Source organism: Bactrocera dorsalis, chromosome 3 (genome assembly GCF_023373825.1).
Source record: "Bactrocera dorsalis isolate Fly_Bdor chromosome 3, ASM2337382v1, whole genome shotgun sequence".
NCBI classification, from domain to species: Eukaryota; Metazoa; Arthropoda; class Insecta; order Diptera; family Tephritidae; genus Bactrocera; species Bactrocera dorsalis.
The window spans coordinates 17,435,414-17,456,678 of NC_064305.1; the positions used below are offsets into that span (position 1 = coordinate 17,435,414).

The 21,265-nt window shown below is 30.0% G+C and overlaps 1 protein-coding gene across 4 annotated transcripts in view; it reads right to left on the reverse strand.

Moving 5' to 3' along the window:
- The window catches only part of LOC105224692 (uncharacterized), a 37,765-nt gene that overhangs the window by 3,489 nt on the left and 13,011 nt on the right, over positions 1-21,265 (reverse strand). For 2 of the 4 annotated variants that reach the window (XM_049452501.1, XM_049452499.1), the window contains exon 1: positions 10,744-12,605. The exons of 1 other annotated variant lie outside the window; for it this stretch is intronic. The gene's annotated coding sequence lies outside the window, so the exon portion shown is untranslated. Of the gene's footprint in view, positions 1-48; positions 365-10,743; positions 12,606-21,265 lie in introns of those variants that run through there. One more of the 4 variants, XM_049452500.1, reaches the window with a different exon arrangement.

Below are 21,265 nucleotides of genomic sequence, written 5' to 3' on the forward strand. Positions count from 1 at the left end.
ACGTTAGAAAGGATTTGTTTTAATACGTATAACTTTTAAATATAATACTGTTTTTGGTATTGCGAATATTTTTTTTTTGTGTGGTGGAAAATTGAACTGAATTTTTTATTCGAAATTTGAAAATTTCTACATCATTGCGAATATACAATCCAGGTTGTCTGCAGTTTTCATAATGGAAATAAACAGTAACAAGTGCGCAAATTGCAAAGTTTATTTTGAGTTTCAATGTAAATTTTTGTTCATACCCATAAAATTATACTCTGTATAGGGTATATTATGTTGCCCTCGAAGTTTGGAAACCCTAAAGGGTTATGATAGTAACCCAGTTTTTGAGATAACGCTCAGATATTTTGCATATGTCTTGTTCTCCCCAAAAAGCTACTTATTTGTTGGAATCGCCGATATCGGACCACTATAGCCTATAGCTGCCATACAAACTGCTCATTCGAAAGCAAGTCCTTATATGGAAAACTTTTGTATTTCTCGAGGTATCTTGACGAAATTCGGCATGTGTTATTACTCAAGATAATGCTGTAATTTCCGAAGAAATTATTCAGATCGGACCACTATAGTCTATAGCTGCCATACAAAGTGATCGTTCGAAACCAATTCCTTGTATGGAAAACTTTTTTATTTGATGAGATATCTTCACAAAAATTGGTGTGGATTATAGTCTAAGACAATGCTGCAATCTCAGAATAAATTATTCAGATCGTACCACTATAGCCTATAGCTGCCATACAAAGTGATCGTTCGAAACCAATTCCTTGTATGGAAAACTTTTTTATTTGAGGAGATATCTTCACAAAAATTGGTGTGGATTATGGTCTAAGACAATGCTGCAATCTCAGAATAAATTATTCAGATCGGACCATTATAGTATATAGCTGTCATACAAACTGCTCATTCGACACCAATTTCTTGTATGGAAAACTTTTTATACATATGTAAGTAAAGGGAAGCAACCGAAGTTAACGTGTTTTTTTCATTAAATAAAAAAACTACGCACACATTTGTACATATTATATGTATGCAATTATATAGTATATAGTTAAAACTATGTACATATATAATTAATTTTCAAACAAGACAACCAACACACACATACATATGTACATATATGTATATACTATATGTATACGTGCATATTCAAATTGATCTCTTGTTTTTTTTCTTGCATAAAATGAAAATTTTAGCGCTTGCTTTTCTAAATTTAGTTTAGTTCGGGTTTTTTTTTTTTATTGTCATCTTATGCACTCAAAAATGGTGGTGGAATTGAGAGTCACCAAAATATGTTCATCAGATATTTATGTATGTATATGTTCGTTATTTTTTGCTAAAAAGTGCCGTTTTTTGGGGGTGGACATTTTTAATACTCTCTTCATTTGGTTACAGCGTACACCTACACACATATACATATATGTATATACATATATATGTTTTTATACATACTTATATGCATTACTTATTGCATACACAAACATATGTACATTATTTTATATACAAGTATACATGTACATAGGTATATATATTTTTTATGTATATGTAATTAAATATATATGTATACACATATGTATATTTGATTTATCGACTTATTAGAACGAAGTTCAGATATACGTACCTACATATTTACTTATAAACAATAAGCAACTATGTACAATGTAAAATTTGAGATCGATATCTCAAAAGCTAGGGGATTATATCGTATGTACTATATAGACGAAAATCCCCAAATTCTTAATTAAAAATAATTTTCAAGTTCAAACTCAACTGTATTGAAAAATTAAAAAAATAATTATAAAAAAATTATTTACATAAAATAACATAAATTTAAAAAATAAAAATTATTTAATTTTAATTAATTTATTTAATTAAAATTAAATTACTATTAAAAAATAAATTTAATTATAAAACTTAGAAAAATGAACTAATTTTATTTTTTAATGACTTACAATTTATTAATTAAAATTAATTTTAAATTAAATAAATTAATTTTTAAAAAGAAATTTAATTATAAAAATTAAAATGAACCAATTTTTTAATGATTTACAATTTATTAATTAATTATTTAATTAAAATTAAATAAATCAATTAAAATTAAAGATAAATTAATATTAAAAAATAAATTTAATTATAAAAAATGAACTAATTTTATTTTTTAATTATTTACAATTTATTAATTAAAATTGATTTTAAATTAAATTAATTAATTAAAATTAAAAATAAATTAATATTAAAAAATAAATTTAATTGTAAAAATTAAAATGAACTAATTTTTTAATGATTTACAATTTATTAATTAAAATTAATTTTAAATTAAACTAATTCATTTTTAATTTACATTTATTTATTATTATGTTTATTCTTAACTTTCAATTTTAGTTTTATTTAGTTAATTTAATTTTTCATTCATTTCATATTTTAATAAATTTAATTAGTTTTTAAAGAATACAATTATTTTTTAATCGGATTAACAATAAGAAATTAATTAAAATATAATAGGTATAAAAAATGTTAATCTAGTTAATTTTTAATTAATATTGATTTATTAATTTAAATTAATTAATTTAATTTTTCATTAATTTTAGTTTTTAGCAAATTTAATTTATTTTCGAATTTAATTTTTCATTAATTTTAGTTTTTAACAAATTTAATTTATTTTCGAACTCATTTTAATTAACTTATTAACTGTTTAATCGAATTAACAATAAGAAATCAAATATAAAAAATGTTAATCTCAAGTTTATTTTTAATTAATGTTTATTTTAGAGAAATTTATTAAAAACCAAAAATAATGATAATTAATTTAACTAATTAAAACTAAAAATTAATGAGTTAAAAATAAAATTATTATTTTGAAATTAATTTAATTTAAATATAAAAAATGTTAATTTAATTAAATTAATTAAAATTTAAAAAAAATTTAATCGCAAGTTGATAATTAAAAATTGAAAAGAATAACTTTTTTAATTTTAATATTTTAATTGAAATATTTTTTGAAAAGGAAAGCCAATTTTAAATAAAATTAATTCTATATTAAATTTTTTTAATAATTAATAAAGTTTTTATTTCTAATTTTGAGATTCAAAATTAAATTTTCTATTTTGAATTCCAATTTTGGGTTTAAAAAATTAAATTCCCATTATTTCGATTTTAAGATTTAAAAATTAAATTTCTTTTTTTTTCGATTTTCGAATTCGAAGATTTAATTTAAATGCTAGGAAACAGCGCTGGAGGCTTGAGAATGCGTTAATTCTCAATACAAGCGGTAATTTGACTCAAGCCTGAAGGTTATAAATTATATTTGGTCTACATACATACACAATCTAACTTACGCACATACATACTAATCCATATATAACACTTTCCAATGCATTTGTTGCACATGTGTAAGTATGTATAGTATGTATATGTGTAATTAGAACTGTTATAATATTTGAAATGCAACATGTGTACATTTACTTGACATTTTCAAGTGGATACATACCATACATACATACACATACATATGTTTTATTCAATTGCTAGCATGCGTGTGCAACTGCCGATCAGCCGAAGAACGCCACATGTGAAAGTCAAAGGTTAGGCAAAGCAAGGACTAAGTAGGATGCGCTCTAAGATTTTTTGTTGGGGAAGTACAGTCTGCACTTGATAATTTTTTGTAAATGTATGTATGTACATATACATACTTACGAGTACATATGTATGAATTTGAAAACTGCACATTTTCGAGCTGTTTCGACTATCTCTTGAGAATACAGCTGTGAGTATGATAAATGATTAGCGGCTATTTTGGGTCCATTAATTTGAAAATCGCTTATATTGGAGTATACATATGTATATGAATGTATATACATAGAGACAATCTCTAATTTAAAAATAAGCAGCATAATGTAAAAGTCAAACATTAGCTTAGGAGCATGTAGTGAGGATTTTTTATATGAAACATACATACATATGTACATATGTAATATAAAAAAATATTTTTTTGGCGTGGGTTGCGGAATTTCTACGTCCTTAAGCCAAAGTCATACTTTTATACGATATACTATGTGTATATATTAGGGTGGTTCAAAAAACATTTTTTTTAACTCTTAGCCTCTAATATATTTCTTTTTGATGCAAAAAATCATCCCCAAACATGAACCCTTTTGTTCAACTTTAAGGGTTCGCAAAGAAAAAATTATTTACTTTTTTTAATAAAATTGTCTTTACATATACATAATTATAGGAGGTTTTTTATAAAATAAATTTTTTGAAATTTTAAAAATTTTCAAATCTCCAATTATTAAAATTTCCAAATATCACAATCTCTTCACTTAGAAAGTACCAAAAATCTTCAAAATCTTCAAAATTTTCCCAAATTCTCAAATTTAAAAATTTCTCCAAATTTAAATAATCCAAATTTTCAAAATTTCATCAAATATTAAAATCTCTCAGAATTTCAAAACTTTTTCCAATTTTCAGAACTTTTCTAAATTTCAAAACCTTTTCAAATCTAAAAATTTAGTAATTTCTTATCGCGCCCTAATATGTTTAAAAATTTTTCAAATTTTCAAAAGTCCCGATAATTTTAAAATTTCTGAAATCTTTTAAATTTTAAAATCTCCAATTTTCAAAATTTTCAAATCAAAATTTCTCCAAATTTTGAAATTTCTGCGAATTTTTTAAATAATCCAAATTTTCAAAATTTCATCAAATATTAAAATCTCTCAGAATTTCAAAACTTTTTCCAATTTTCAGATTTTTTTTAAATTTCAAAACTTTTTCAAATATAAAAATTTAGTAATTTCTTATCGTACCCTAATATGTTTCAAAATTTTTCAGATTTTCTAAAGTCCCGATAGTTTTAAAATGTCTGAAATCTTTTAAATTTAAAATCTCCGATTTTCAAAATTTTCAAATCAAAGTTTCTCCAAATTTTGAAATTTCTGCGAATTTTTAAAAATAGTGGATGACAAGGTTAGAAAAAAAATTTTCAATATGCATACATTTCGAAATTTCTCCAAATTTTCATGTTCCAATTTTCAAAATTTCCGAAAATTTCAAAATTGTTTAATGTTTAATTTTCAAAATTTTTGCAAATCAAAATTTCTCCCTATTTTAAAACTTCTCCAAATTTCAAAATTTCTCCAAAATTTTGTAATTTTGAAATTGTAGAAGGTAACTTCCCCAAATTTCAAAATTTAGTAATTTCAAAATTTCTCCAAAATTTTGTAATTTTAAAATTGTAGAAGGTAAGATAAAATTTCTCAAATTTTCAAATTACAATTTTCACAAGTCTCGAAAATTTCTGAAAGGAAAAAATTTCGAGTTTTCAAAATTCTCAAATGTCAAACTTTCTCCAAATTTCAAAATATATGAATTTATGGATTTTGAAATAGTAGAGGATAGAAGATGAAAAATAAACAAAAATGTTTTTGCAGTATATCCATATATAGTTTTTGGCAAGTAAATATGTATGTATGTACAAGGAGCAGATAGTCAGCTCGAATGCAAACGCGCGTCTAATTTCTTATCGCTCAATACTTACTCTTTCGAGATATGAAAATGTGTACCCAACGCAGCAGGCAGTCGCCGATCTCATTACAACGGGCAATGCGCCTGTAGAAGCGCTTCAAAGGAACACGCATTGCTTATCGCAGGCGACGGCACGACAGTTCATAGCAAAATTGTATGCTCATATGTGAGCGTGTGTGGGTGAGCAATGCATAAAAAATACTTGAAACTTAACTGCCTCTGAAGGCGCTCGTATTGTGGAAGATATATTGCGCCAAAAGCGAGCTCTACGCGAGTGAACGCATTCACCAACGACATAGCGATCTTATCACATGAAACCCAAGAAAAAGCAAATAAGGATTGCTGAAGCACGGTTCGGCGAACGCGAGCTGATATTGAGACGTCTGGGAGGGGCGCAGCGATCCTCGAAAGCAAGTGCGCGTGGTTTTCTAAACGAAACTTGAGAAATTGCACGTTTGTATTTGGCAAACAATTAATCTTTTCAACTCCACCAATATATGCCAGTGGTGAATGCAAAGGAAATGCATTAAAAATGCGAGAAACAGCAGAGAATAGAAGCCGTCATGAAAATATATTTATAAGAATAGGGAAATATTGATGTCCTAGACGTTTTTCCGAAGCGGCATTTGTACGTGTGTTTGTTGGGTTGTGACATGTATTCTTCGTTTTTTCATTTTTCTTTCTACGCATTTGATTGCGTTTGCGATTTTCACCTTCTTTTGCGTTGTTCGATAGCTATTGTGAGCGTGTGCGTGTGGAAAATAATTGATGGAGGGTGCAAATAAAGAAAAGACGGACGCCAGCAAAATGAAAAATGACAAAGGAGCATACAAAGGACACACACACACATGCATAGGCATTTGCACTTGCGCAAACACACAACGATCAGAGTGCTGTCAGGTTGTCAGTTTATCAGGTTGACTGTTCCCAAGGATCTTTTCACACAAAAAAAAAATGAATAAAAATAAAAAAATGTGCAAGAACTTCTTTGTGGTGTAATGCAATTTTCTTTGTTTGCATTGTTGGCATTTTTGCGCAATAAATTGCAGTAGCGCGCAGGCATTGTTCGTTTGCCAATGACCTGCTGCGATAGTTTTCGTATTGCGCATGCATCTAGGCGCAGTGTGTGTGCAGTGGAAACGATCAGCGTTCAAAGCGGATTAACTTTTGCGTGTTACTGATCGAATTATATAGTTTTTGGTATATCGTAGCTGAGACAATAGAACCGATTATATATGTTAACACATTAAGCGATTCGTATGTGTTATTAATAACAGCATGCTGGCTTGTGATGAGCCGATATAAGGTTTATAAATACATACTATACTTCATGATATGTATGAAGAAGAGTATTTATTTAAGTATATAACTCAATACGCTTATATACCCATGATAGGTGCACTTCTTGTACTACAAAATGGCATTATTTTGAGTTTGATTGAAAAGTTTGTATGACAGCTATAAGTAATAGTGGTCGGATCTGAACAATTTCTTCACAAATTGTAGCTTTGTCTCAGATAATAATTTCTGTCAAATCTCGTGAAGATATGTTGTCAAATAAAAAAGTTTTCCATACAAGAACTTGATTTTGGTCGTTCAATTTGTATGGCAACTATAAGCTATAGTAGACCGATCTGAACCATTTCCTTACAGATTGTAGCCCTGTTACGGGAAATAATATGTGCCAAAGTTTGTGAGGATAACTTCTCAAATAAAAAAGTTTTCCCTACAACAGCTTGATTTTAATGGATTAGTTTGTATGGCAGCTATAAGTTCTAGCAGGGCGATCTGAACCATTTCTTTACAGATTATAGCTTTGTTAGAGATAATAATCTGTGCTAAATTTCGTGAAGTTATGTTGACAAAAAAGTTTTCCCCACAAGAACTTGATTTTTGTCGCTCAGTGTGTATGGCAGCTATGTCCTACACTGCCGATAACGGCAGTTCCGTCATATAAGCAACTTTTTAAGAAGAAAAAGGGGTATGCAAAATTTCAGATCGAGATCTCAAAAACTTAGGGACTAGTTTGCGTATAAAGATAGACTATGTAAGTATATGGCTTAATCGAGGTCGTCATGCTGATCACTTATAGACTTATATACTTTCTAGGGTCTCCGTTTCCATTTTCTTCTGAGTTTTACAAACTTCTTGGCAAACTAATATACTCTGTTTAGTGTATATATATATGCCAAAATATTTTTTGTGTCTACATAAGCGTATGTGTATTTGTGCGAAAACCGAAAAGGTTACGATCAGCAAAAGCTGCCAACGCTATCAGCGCAAGCTCGTCTCTGTATGTGTGAGTTGGTATGCTATGATTTCGTTTCCGGTTTGTGTATAAGCTTGTTCGTTGATATTTATGGTTGCTTGTATGCATGTATGTATTTGTGAGAGAAAAAAACAGAAGCTCACTGTAAACAACAACAACGAAAAAAGCTTTTTGTAATTTATAGCAAAGAATTGAAAATGACGTACGAATTTGCAAAATTAAATAACGGATATGAACATACATATATGTATGTATATATTTAAATACGATATCAGCATAATTAATTTAAGTAAACCATTACTGCTATTATACATACATTGTACGTTAGCATATATTTTCTACAAAAATTAAGTATGCAACGCATGTATATTTAGCCCTTGAAGGGCTATACTATTTTATTGGTATGTAGGCTTAAAATGATATATTTTTGTACATACATACATACATACATATATAGTATGTATATAACCAAATACAATATAAACGCCAATATTTATTTATATTTTGCAATATTTTTAATTGAATTGACAGAATTGTATATGAGACAATATTATTTATGTAAATACATATATGTATGTATGTATGTATATCTTTATATAATTTAAAGCCGACTACAAGAAAAATGTTAGTTTCGTTATAATACACTTCACAGTTGCCCCCCTTATAGTTAAAAGGGTATAAAAAGATTTTTAGCTTATTTTTGTAGCATAAATTTGTATGACAGCTATAGAATATAGTGGTTCGATCTGAATAAATTTTTTGGAAATTGTAGCTCTGTATCTGAAAATAATCTATACCAAATTTTGTGCTGATATCTTGTCAGACAAATAAGTTTTCTATACAAGAACTTGTTTTTGAATGGTTAGTTTGTATGGCAGCTACATGCTATAGTAGTCCGATCTGAATAATTTGTTCAGATATTGTAGCTTTGTTTACAAAAATAATCTGCGTTGAATTTTGTGCAAATATCTTGTCAATTAAAAAAGTTTTCCATACAATAAGCTGTTTTTGAACGGTTACTTTGTATGGCAGCTATACGCTATACTGATTCGATCATTAATTTCTTCGCAGATTATAGCTTTGTCTTGGATAATAACCTGCACCAAATTTCGTTAAGATATCTTGTCAAGTAAGAAAGTTTTTCTTACAAGAACTTGTTTTCGAAACCTTCGTTTATATGAGAGTTAAATGATATAGTAGTCCGATACCGGCGGTTTCGACAAATTAGCAGTTTTTTGTAGAGAATAGAAAATATGCAGAATTTCAGTTCAATATCTCATAAAGTGTGGGAGTAGGTCACTTATATATAAAGAGATGGAAATGTCAAAATCAACTCAGCTCTGCGCACTGTTTAGTAACTGTAATTATTTTTAACTGTAACTGTAGTATTATTTGTTATCGAAAATTTAGAAACTTTTTTACGCCATTTAAAGCATATTATGACTGGATAGTGTTACAAATTTTACAAATAAAATTACCCATACGAAATTACTCATAAGAAATTCTAAATAAATTCAGTTACAATTTATTTAGCTTGAAAATAAAAGCGGTTTCCTATATACCAAATATGTACATATGTATGTATGTATGTAAATGGATGTATACATATACATATAAAGCTTACGCATTAAATATAAACATATATAACTCTTATACATATATCCACATAATAAAGCACATACCCAGCCAACCACGGCTACCCGCTTGTGACAAATATTTCAATACAACTACACATTTTTTCTCTGTGCACTAACACCAACGCACATTTTCGGGTTATTTTTTGTTGTATGATCACATGTATACGTACGTGAGTGGGTTAAATATTCGCTCGGCCTAAGACACACTCTATATGTTTATCCCCACGTTTACCACCATGTTACCCACTGATTATCTGGTTTTTTACCCGCTGATGGTTTGCAGGGTAGAAGCCGCTATATACACAAGTGTGTATTTGCGAATTTTTCTGATGCTCACTTTGCAGGTAATTTTTAATGAAAGCGCAAAAGCGCGACGAATCCTTGAAAGATGGCCGAGTGGTTGGATGGATTTTTGCGCGAAACTTTTTCAAGGGGGTGGTTAATGTTTTTCGAAGTCAGAGAGAGCGAGAAGGAGAGCGCGTATTCTGCACAATAAAGATGAATGCGCGCTGTTGAGCAGCCATTCAAAGTTCGGGGGGGCGTTTGTGCCAAAAAATATTGCGTTGCGTAGCTTTTCGCATTGTTTTGGTGAAAATATTTGCAAATAGTTAACGGTATTTCCTATTGGATTTATGCTCTTAACTATATGTGAGATATACACAACTAAATTACATGGCGAATTGCTTGCGCTAACATGCACATATACATACATACATGCATAATTATGTTGGCTACTGAGAATTTCTATGGTTTGGCGCTGTTATTCAAGTTTTAAAATTAATTTATATTTTTAGTAAAAAAATGTCACTTTTTCATGGAGTTTTCTAAAATGCTTTAATTTATTTAATATTTAGCACTAAATACACTTGCGCTGATTGGCTGCAGGTGAGTTGCTGAAGCGCAGCTTTCCAAGAGTTTATAAATACATATGTAATTCTATGTATCTACAGTTCACAAAGGCAAAAATTGTTTTGTTTTTATTAAATGCTAAGCCACACTTTTTTTATTGTCATAAAACTGCATTAATTCCACGGCTATTAAAACCAGTTCAAGTACATATTTCTATATGCTCTTATACATACATATGTATGTACAAACACTAAGTCGCTTGCACCACCAAAAAGCCACGTATTGTTATGCTTATGTATGTACATATATAACTTGCACACATAATTGTATATTTCAGCAAAATTAGTACTGAAAAGTTCGCATTTCGGTAAAAAAAAATCAGTTAAACTTTCCAAAAAATATCAGTTCAATTTTCCAAAAAAAAACTATTTTTATTTTAATAATTATGTATAAAAAAATTTTGCTCACTTTAAAAATGTTGTTGCTTTCCTTCCGTGTTTATAACTACACTGCAATTTTCACTCAACGCACGTACGCATCAAGTTTGCGCAAACATTTGCAATGGCTTTTATTATTGTATTTAGCGTTTTTTGTATTTTGTTGTTATTTATATTTTTATATTTTGTTGTAATTTTTATTTTTAAAATTTGTTGTTATTTCTATTTTTAAAATTTTGTTGTTGTTATTATTATAATTTTTAAATTTTGTTGTTATTTTAATTTAAATATTTTCTGGTATTTTTTATTTTTATGCTTTGTTGTTGTTTTTTATTTTTATATTTTGTTGTAATTTTTTTTTCGAATGTCACAGTTAAGTTTCTAGCTGAATTACAAACTTGTGCGGAATTTTGTGTTTTTCCCAATTTTTTGTATTTTTGTTTTGTAAATTTTCTGCGTCACGTTGCGTTGTTGCAGATCCGAGTGCTCAAACTTGAATAAAAATGCGCTGTCGGTGCACGCGGCAAGTCAATCCAAAAATTTTCATACTCTACGCTTCATTTTCCCCGCTCTCAATTGGGCAAACACAATGACAAACACACACACAGGCAAACACCCTCCTTACCAGCCAAATAAGACGAACCAAGCGTATTATATTAGAAAAGCGGCGCCTCAGTCATCAACCGACCGACCGACTTCAGCATTGCCCCTTCGCATTGGCAGTGCAAGGGCAAAAAAAAAAAATCAGACTCTCTGCGCTGCAGGAGAAATGTTTGTGAAAATCCAAGCAAAAAGAAAATTCACTAACCCACGCTCACGCACAGGCACGCATACACACACATACAACAGTAAATATATCTGTGCTTGTGTATGTATTGTATGCTGCTGTGGTGGTGGTGGTGGCCCTTGGCAGGAGAAAATGCATTGCATGCTCGATTGAGGGGAAATTCTATGCTATTCGACTGTTATACAGCAGCGAGGGCAACAAAAAAGCAAACAAACACAACAAATCGCTCTCACAGCGTTTCTGCATTGCAACGCATGGCATGCACTTTCCCCTCACTGCACTTATGCGTAGTCTACGCGCACATACCAACAACACTTATTCGCCAATGCGCTCTCCTCTCGGTATAACAGTTATACACTGCTGCTGCATATTGGCACTTGCTGGCACACGCATTCGCTGCACATTTGCACGCGAGTGTGAGCGAGTGGGCAAACAACAAATGCAATTGCAGTCGTGACAGCGATCGTTGGCATTGGCAAATGAATATATGAAAGATAACAACAACAACAGCAATAATAAGAATTATGTAGTGAAAACATAGATTCGCCGAAGCAGCGTCATACTCGTGCATTTCGTTTGCGTTTTTGTTGTTTTTGTTCTTGTTAGCCGTTGCTTGTGGCATCGGCATGCATAGCGAAATGCGAGCGCATGAGCGAGTTCGCGACTGCCGCGAGTGTACGATCACTGGCATGTTACGCGGCCATTTACACATTTTTGTATTGTTGCCATTGCTGCCGTGTGTTTGTTGTATTATTACTTTAATATTTTTTTTTGGTTTTGTTGCCAGTTGTTGTATGCACTTTTTTGCGGCTGCAATTGCGTTTTTCAAGCATTCGGTGGGTGCGTGTACGCAAAAGAGACGTTTGCATTCGCCATCGCTGTTTCGACATTCGCGTCGCGGCTCCCCTTGGCGGTCGTGTGCGGCGCAGCACAGACTGGTTTGCAGCGAAATCTATGTGTAAGCGTGTGTGGGTGCAAACTCAATTGACTTTTTGGAGTTCATGCACATGTTTATATGTACTACGAGTATGTATGTACATATATTAAATGCGTGAATCGTGTTCGGTTCTGCAACTGCGTTTGACAGGAGGGGCAAAAATGGAAATCAAATAAGAAACATTACATTGGGAGATTTAAAACACTTTGCAACGCATGTATGTATGTATGTATATAATTAATATTATAAGTAATTAGCGTAATTTAAATTAGAATTCGTATATGATAATATAAAGCCAGAATAAATATAGATAAATATATATTTATTTACATTTATACTATCAATCTAGTTGAAAAGCATTTGAAAATGGTAAAAAAGAAAAAAATTCATAGAAGTTTGAAATCCTTTGCAAACGAAAGGAAAAATTAATTTAAGGGCGATCTGTGGTCGGGAGCTGTATGGTTTTAAGGGTTAAGGCTCGATTTCCGGCAAAACTACGAGGAAGTTTTATGACAGTGTTGTAGGTATGTAATTTAAAGATCTATAACTTTTTTAACAGACCGTTTTCACATAACCTCAAAATGTATGTGAAAATTTCAAATAACCAAGTTGTGGGGTTTTTATTTTTATATTTTGGGGATTCACAACTTGCCATAACGAATGGTAAAATCATAAAATCATAAATTTTTACACTTGTTTAATAAATCTTGTTGTTGGATTACATACAAAAATTAGTTTACGCAATTACAATTCTCAATGGTATGTTTTCGGTTGGTTATAACTAACCACTAATTATTAAAAAATGCTTTTCCTTCATGAAATTTGGTGTAAACTTAGATTCTTATGTCCTAAATACTTGTTCTACATACATTTGAAGGTTTTTAAAAATATAATGCTAAGAAAAAAATGTAATCAATACACGACCGCACACGAAATAGTAAGTTTTCTGGTATTTTTATTAAAAAAAAAAAAATAATTGTGAAGTCGTTTTATTATGGTCAATTTTTGAAAATTAAATTTTTAATTGCAAAATAGGATAAAGTTTATTATAATTGCTAACTCTCAAAATTCAGATTAAAAATGAATACAAAATTATAATAATTGATAAAATATTATAAAAATTGATAAAATATTTTTATATATTTATTTAAATTATTAATTTAAGTTCTTTCAATTAAGTTCAATGAAAAGTTATTGTTTTTAATTCTTTTAACTATTATCATCAGGGTTACTAATGAAATTCGTATTTTGCAAAAATTTAATTTTTTAATAATCACAAAATCAGTATTGATGATGTATAAAATATTTTTTAATTTAAATATTGGAGTATTAAAAAAATTTTAAAATTAAAAACTGCAATGCAATTTTTTTTTTAATGTTTTTCGCTATTCTAATTAGTGTTAAACATTTAACTCGTATTTTGCGAAAAAAAAATTAAAATAAATTTAATAAATTTAAAAATAAATTTTTTTATCCCAAAATCAGAATTAAAAATTCAAAAATTATTTTTTAATTTAAACACTGACGTAGGAAATACAATTTTTTTTCTAAAATAAAAATCTGCAATGAATTATTTAAATTTTTTTCACTTTTGTAATTAGAGCTAAATATTTAAATCGTATTTTGCTAAAAAAAATAAAACTTTATTAAATAAAACTTTATTTTTTTCCCTAAAATCAGTGTTAAAAATTTATAAAATATTTTTTTTATTAAAAAATGAAAATGCAAAAAAAATGAAATTTTAAAAAGGGCTAGGTGTTTTAATTAATGTTGAAATTGTATTAAAAATAAGCTTAGCTTCTACAAAGATATCTAAAATGGTACAATAAAATCCCAAAATTATTTAAATTAAAAAAAATATATATGAATTCACTATTTGGCGTCAGAAATTGGAAAAAATGTTTTAATTCGGGTTTTCGATTAAATTAGTAAAAGTAGTATGCTACGATACTATGGTTTTCCGTTTTATTATGATTTTGTATTGAGTTTTAAAATTCATAAGAAAAAAATTTTGCCGTAAAATAATCCTCCGTTACTATCTTTTAAAAGGTGTGGTTTAACAAAAAATCCTACAAAATCTATTAAACTGAATATTTTTCTTTCAAATACATAGTTCGAACCAAGATTTGAATTCGTCTAACTGATATAAGGAAAAAGTAGGAAACGGTAAAATGGAGGCCTTCCCGTTAGAATTAAGAGCTCATACTTGAAGAGATTTTCGTAGAGGGAACCTATTTTTCCAAGCAAAAAGCTAAAACAATACTTTTTGACTCACCCCAATACCGAAACATTTAATAATTGTCTTTGAAAATAAAACTTTAAATAAAAGCGTATTTTCAACATTCGTTGAAATGTTTGTATATATATTATGTTGCGCTGTCTTTATAGCAGCATATGTATGTACATATGCATGTGTAAGGCTTTATATTCATCTTTATTTCAATTGAATGTATTGCTCTTCGACATTGTTCATAAATGAAAAGCAATTGAATTATAAAAGGCGCCAGAAAATTAGCGCATATGCATACGCACGAACATACTTACAAACAGATGTTAGTTCAGGTATGTATATACATACATACGTTTGTAATATGTACGTATGTATGTACATATATTTCTGTCGTCCCAATTGCAAGTAATGAAGGGTAAAGAAAATGAGGTGTTAGAAAATTTGCATAAATTAAATTGGAAAAGAACATTACAACAGTTCTTATGCAAATTTTCTTTAAGAAATCTTATTATTTTTGCAGGCAACCGTTACTTTTACATCCCAAAGACTGATTTCAATTTTTATATTAATTTTACCTGTTATTTTCAGTGAGTACATATTTGATTGCTGGCAGCTCTTAATCGTTAATAATCGGATAACTGTTATATATATGTGTGTGTGTGTGTAAATTAAATGGACGATTGCTTTTTGAATTTTATATTTAAACATATGCATATTTGCTTGTATGTATACTCGTATATGCATGTATTAGTATTGCTATTTCCAAACGAAACGTAAGTAAGTTGTTGTTGGAATATTGTTGAAGAATTAATTTCCTTTCGTTTACCAATGATAACAAAGGACTCTCATCTATTTCCTCAGGTATGTATATGGATATATTATATAAAGGCGTATAGATTTCAGTTTGTATGACAGCTATATGATATAGTGATCCGATCTGAATAATTTGTTCGAAGATTATAGTCTTACTATACATGACTATAGTCTATGGAAAATTACGAGATGATATCTTGTCTAATAAAAAGGTTTTCCATACAAGAACTTGATTTTGATCGCTCAGTTTGTATGACAGCTATATGCTATGGTAGTTCGATCTGAATAGTTTGTTCGGAGATTGTAGCGTTGGCTTGAATAATAATCTGTGCAAAATTTCGTGAAGATAATTTATCACGAAAAAAGTTTTCCATACAAGGATTTGAGTTTGAGCAATAAGTTTGTATGGCAGCTATATGCTATAGTACCTCGATCTGAATATTATTTTAAGAGATGATAGCGTTGAATTGGACTTTAGTCTATGAAAAATTTCGTGAGTATATCCTGTCAAATAAAAAAGTTTTCTATACAGGGATTTGAGTTTTCTCGATGAGTTTGTATGACAGCTATACGCTAGAGTAGTCCGATCTGAATTATTTGTTCGGAGATTGTAGTGTTGCTTTGGACTACAGTCTATGAAAAATTTCGTGAAGATATCTTTTTAAATAAAAAAGTTTTCCTTATAGGGATTTCAGTTTCATCGACGAGTTTGTAGGGCAGCCATATCCCATAGTGGCCCGATATCAGCGATTCTTACAAATTAGCAGCTTTTTGCGTAGAAAAGTATGTGTGCAAAATTTCAGATTGATAACTCAAAAACTGACGACGTTTCCTACTGGAACTTCATGGAAAATTTAATTTATTTACCTTGTTCGGGGTATAATAATAGACATTACAAATGTAGAGCAGATGATTACTACAAATTTTCGCGTTGCTTTACATATAAGAGTTTTATTTTCAAAATGTCCAACTTTTAGTTATCTTTTAGTTACAACTATAGTTAACTCTGCACACACTTCTTTGTGGCAAAATTTCAGTTAGATTACTTTATGAACTCCACAATAGACTTCTGGAGCACTAACACCAACATTGACATATCAATTAATCATGCCACAAATTGTAGCTCGTTTTATTGCACAGCATTCGTAGGCACAAACGGCAACTGACCAAAACGTCAGCTGGTGAGACAAGTACCACGGACGGAGAGGAGGGCCATGCGAGCAATACTTTGTGCAATAAAATTGTAGTTTTTATTGTAAAATTCAGCATTTGTACGGCACATGTACTTATGTATGCCTGCATGTGTGTATGTGTGTGCGCATTAATGCATATGTTCGCATATGCATAACGTGTGGCTGCCCACACAGGGTTGCTGGGCTACGTGTGGCCTTTTCTTTTTATACTCGCAGTCTTGAGTGCAGCGAAAATCTAAGTAAAGGCAACTGAAATAGAAAATTCTAACAAAATTTTAGCAACATATGTCTAAGTGCAGGCCATCCACAAGCATACCAACATTTCAATTGATATTTATAAGTATTTGTGCATAAAAATTTCGTGGTACTGCTGATGAGCTCCATTCATATGCGCATGCAGATAGTGCATACAGTGCAATGTTGCCAATTTTTGTACGCACTCGCATTACCTTGCCAAAATTAACCCTTTGCTAACGTTTTGACGCAGATAAACAAATATGCTCGTTAAGTAAGTGGCATTTTTTCCTAAGAAGTTCTTTTTTTCTTATGCATATATTAGGTTCATAAAAATACAAAGATTCACAACCCTTTGGATTGGCAAGGTTTTGTGCGTGGTGTATAGCAACCAAAATGAAGGAAAGCGCAAATTGTTAGTAAAATTTTAGTAGCAAACTAAAGGTTGGCGTTTAACCTTGAAAATGCAAATAGCGTGAAAACTCAGCTCGTTTGACTGACGAGCTAGTCCAGTTGGTGGCCTTTTGTTGTGTGTTGCGGAAACAATCGAAAGGGTTAATGGCTTGCAGGCAGTGCAAAATTTTGCGAAAAGTGCCAGGTAGACCGCGATCATTTAATTTTATTGAATTTCGAAAACAAATTAACTAAACAATAGTTAAAGGAAGTAAGTAAGTAAGTAATATGTGTCAAAGGTTTGACATGAACCGTATGCATTTGGAATATATGTATGTGTATGTATTTATGTATGTATGTATATGTAAATAATCGACAGCTAGGCATTTAGGTAAGGTTTTGGACACGTTTATGTTTACATATGTATATATATTTTTGTATTTACACTTTTCTAAGAAAATTTAAACCAAAAAGATACAAAATACTATATAAACGGAAATTTTATGCTCTAGAAAAATCTGACTTGTAAATTTTTCAGTAGTTATTAGACTAGTGCAGAAGCCTTTAAAACTTAAAAAAAAAGAAATTCACAGTAGATTGCTTGAAACCTATCGAAAATAAAATAACAAACATTAAGGAAAATATAATTTACGGCCGATCTGAGGCCGAGTAAAGGATGGTGAGGGGCGTGGCTGAATTTTTAAGATCTTCGATGTGGCTTATTTCGATTTCTGGCGAAACTATGAGTTCTATAGAAAAAAGTTGTAAGGCAATATTGTAGGTAATAAAAAGTTCTATAACCTTTGTATATAGCTTTTTCACATAACCTCAAAATTTATAGGAAAACTTCATATAAGTTTTTAATTTATTTTTTTTTTTATTTTTATTTTGTATAAAAAATGGTTTTTTTTTCACGAAATTTGTTGAACACATACTTTCTTATGTTCCAAAAATATCATATTTTTTATTTAAAATATTTAATATTTCCACTATATTGAACTAATAGAGAAAAAAATCTTAACTTTCAATCAAAAAATTCCAAGATAAAATGTAAAAAAAAAGTTCAGTAGGGTTTATATTTGTTAAGGTCAATATATACGTACATACTACATATACATACGTATGGAAGAGTATTTAAAGCCCTCAATTAATTACCTATTAATCTTATAAAGTTGTTTTTGAGTTTTAAAAAGTTTCCCAAAAAATATTGTTAAATTTTTTTATATTAATTTGAGGCTTTGATATTAGGAAACAATATTTTTTATTTAATTTTGTGCCATAAAAAAATTAATTTTTAATTATAGCATAACGGAATTATTTTAGAAAATAGTTTATAAAATAATGATATGATATTTTCTTAGAAATACTTTTATTAACTAAATCATAACTGTAATAAAAATAAAACTTTACTATCTAAAAAAATCTCTTAAAATATTAATGATAAAATTAAATTAGGTTATAGATCGAGGTAAATTTTTTCTATTTTTTTTACAATAAAAATTTCTTCAAATACTTATACAACTCAGACAGCTACACAAATATAAACCATTAGAATTACAGTGCAATTCTTATCTCCTAGTTGCAATAACATTAAATGTGCATAAATATTCCACAGAATGAAATTTTTGCAGTTAGCAAATAATCAAATTACTCAGACACATACATATGCATCATACATTTGCAATATACATACATACGTGCATTATGTTTGTACATATATTAGGGTGCGCCAACCCAATATTTATATAAGAGCAGAGGTAAAAATATCACTACAAGCAAGCTTTTTGGCTTAATCATAAAAGGTGTGGTTAAATATTATTTCAAAAAAGTATAATTAAAAAAAAATTCCACTAAAAATCTGTTTTCATTAAAAATTTTAGAATTTTTGTCGCGTTCAGGATACAATATTTTCATTTTGCATTCTTTTGGAGAAAAAATTTTCGTAAATCATCTAGAAAAATTACTTTATATTTGTCAAAAAAAGTTTTTAAATTTCGGTTCAGTCTTTTCCCGATGTTTTAGTTGAGACGATATAGTGATCACTCTAGTAACTCTTTCAGTTTTTGAGATAACGGTCTGAAATTTTACAAATGTCCTTTTCTCTTCAAGAAATTGCTCATTTGTCGAAAACACCAATATCGGATTATGATAACATATAGCTGCCATATAAACTGAATGATTGGAATTTAGTCCTTGTATGGAAAACTTTTTTATTTGACGAGATATCTTTAAAAAAATTGTCATGGATAATTGTCGAAAGCAACGGTACAATCTTCGAAGAGACTGTTTACATCGGACTGTTATAATAACGGGTGATTTTTTTGAGGTTAGGATTTTCATGCATTAGTATTTGACAGATCACGTGGGATTTCAGACATGGTGTCAAAGAGAAAGATGCCCAGTATGCTTTGACATTTCATCATGAATAGACTTACTAACGAGCAACGCTTGCAAATCATTGAATTTTATTACCAAAATCAGTGTTCGGTTCTTTTCTTTTTTATCGACAAATTTTGTTCAGCGATGAGGCTCATTTCTGGTTGAATGGCTACGTAAATAAGCAAAATTGCCGCATTTGGGGTGAAGAGCAACCAGAAGCCGTTCAAGAACTGCCCATGCATCCCGAAAAATGCACTGTTTGGTGTGGTTTGTACGCTGGTGGAATCATTGGACCGTATTTTTTCAAAGATGCTGTTGGACGCAACGTTACGGTGAATGGCGATCGCTATCGTTCGATGCTAACAAACTTTTTGTTGCCAAAAATGGAAGAACTGAACTTGGTTGACATGTGGTTTCAACAAGATGGCGCTACATGAAACACAGCTCGCGATTCTATGGCCATTTTGAGGGAAAACTTCGGACAACAATTCATCTCAAGAAATGGACCCGTAAGTTGGCCACCAAGATCATGCGATTTAACGCCTTTAGACTATTTTTTGTGGGGCTACGTCAAGTCTAAAGTCTACAGAAATAAGCCAGCAACTATTCCAGCTTTGGAAGACAACATTTCCGAAGAAATTCGGGCTATTCCGGCCGAAATGCTCGAAAAAGTTGCCCAAAATTGGACTTTCCGAATGGACCACCTAAGACGCAGCCGCGGTCAACATTTAAATGAAATTATCTTCAAAAAGTAAATGTCATGAACCAATCTAACGTTTCAAATAAAGAACCGATGAGATTTTGCAAATTTTATGCGTTTTTTTTTTAAAAAAAGTTATCAAGCTCTTAAAAAATCACCCTTTATATAGCTGCCATACAAACTGAACGAGCGGAATAAAGCTCTTGTAGGGACAACTTTTTTATTTGAGAAGGTTTCCTCACAAACTTTGGCACATATTATTTCCCGTAACAGGGCTACAATTTGTAAAGAAATGGTTCAGATCGATCTACTATAGCTTATAGCTGCCATACAAACTGAACGAGCGGAATAAAGTCCTTGTATGGAAAACTTCTTTATTTGTCAAGGTATCTTCATGAAATATGATACGAACTATTATCCAAAGCAACCGAAATTATACGCAATAAATTGTTCATATCGGACCACTATAACGTATGGCTACCATATAAACCGATCGATCAAAATCAAGTTTTTGCATGGAATTTTTTTAGTATGGCTTCTGTTGCAATTTTTATTTCCTTCAATATGATTTTGTGTTCAACAATTTTGTTCTTGTTTTTTTCGTAGCATCAAACATTTTTTTTGGCACACCCTAAACAAAAAATCAAGCAAAATTAAATCTTGTCTCTTGCAGCGTTGAAGTAAATATGCAAATATTTATAAAATTGATTTGCGAATGTTTTTGTAAGAAAAATAAAAGATTTCACTATGAAATGCTGATAAAATATTATTTTTCTATGATTTGTCTAGTGATTTTTGCCATATGTCAACACACAAGCATACGCATTCATTAACAGGGTTTTGAGATTGCAAAAAGTTCAGTGTCCGCGTCTCACTAATCCCTTATG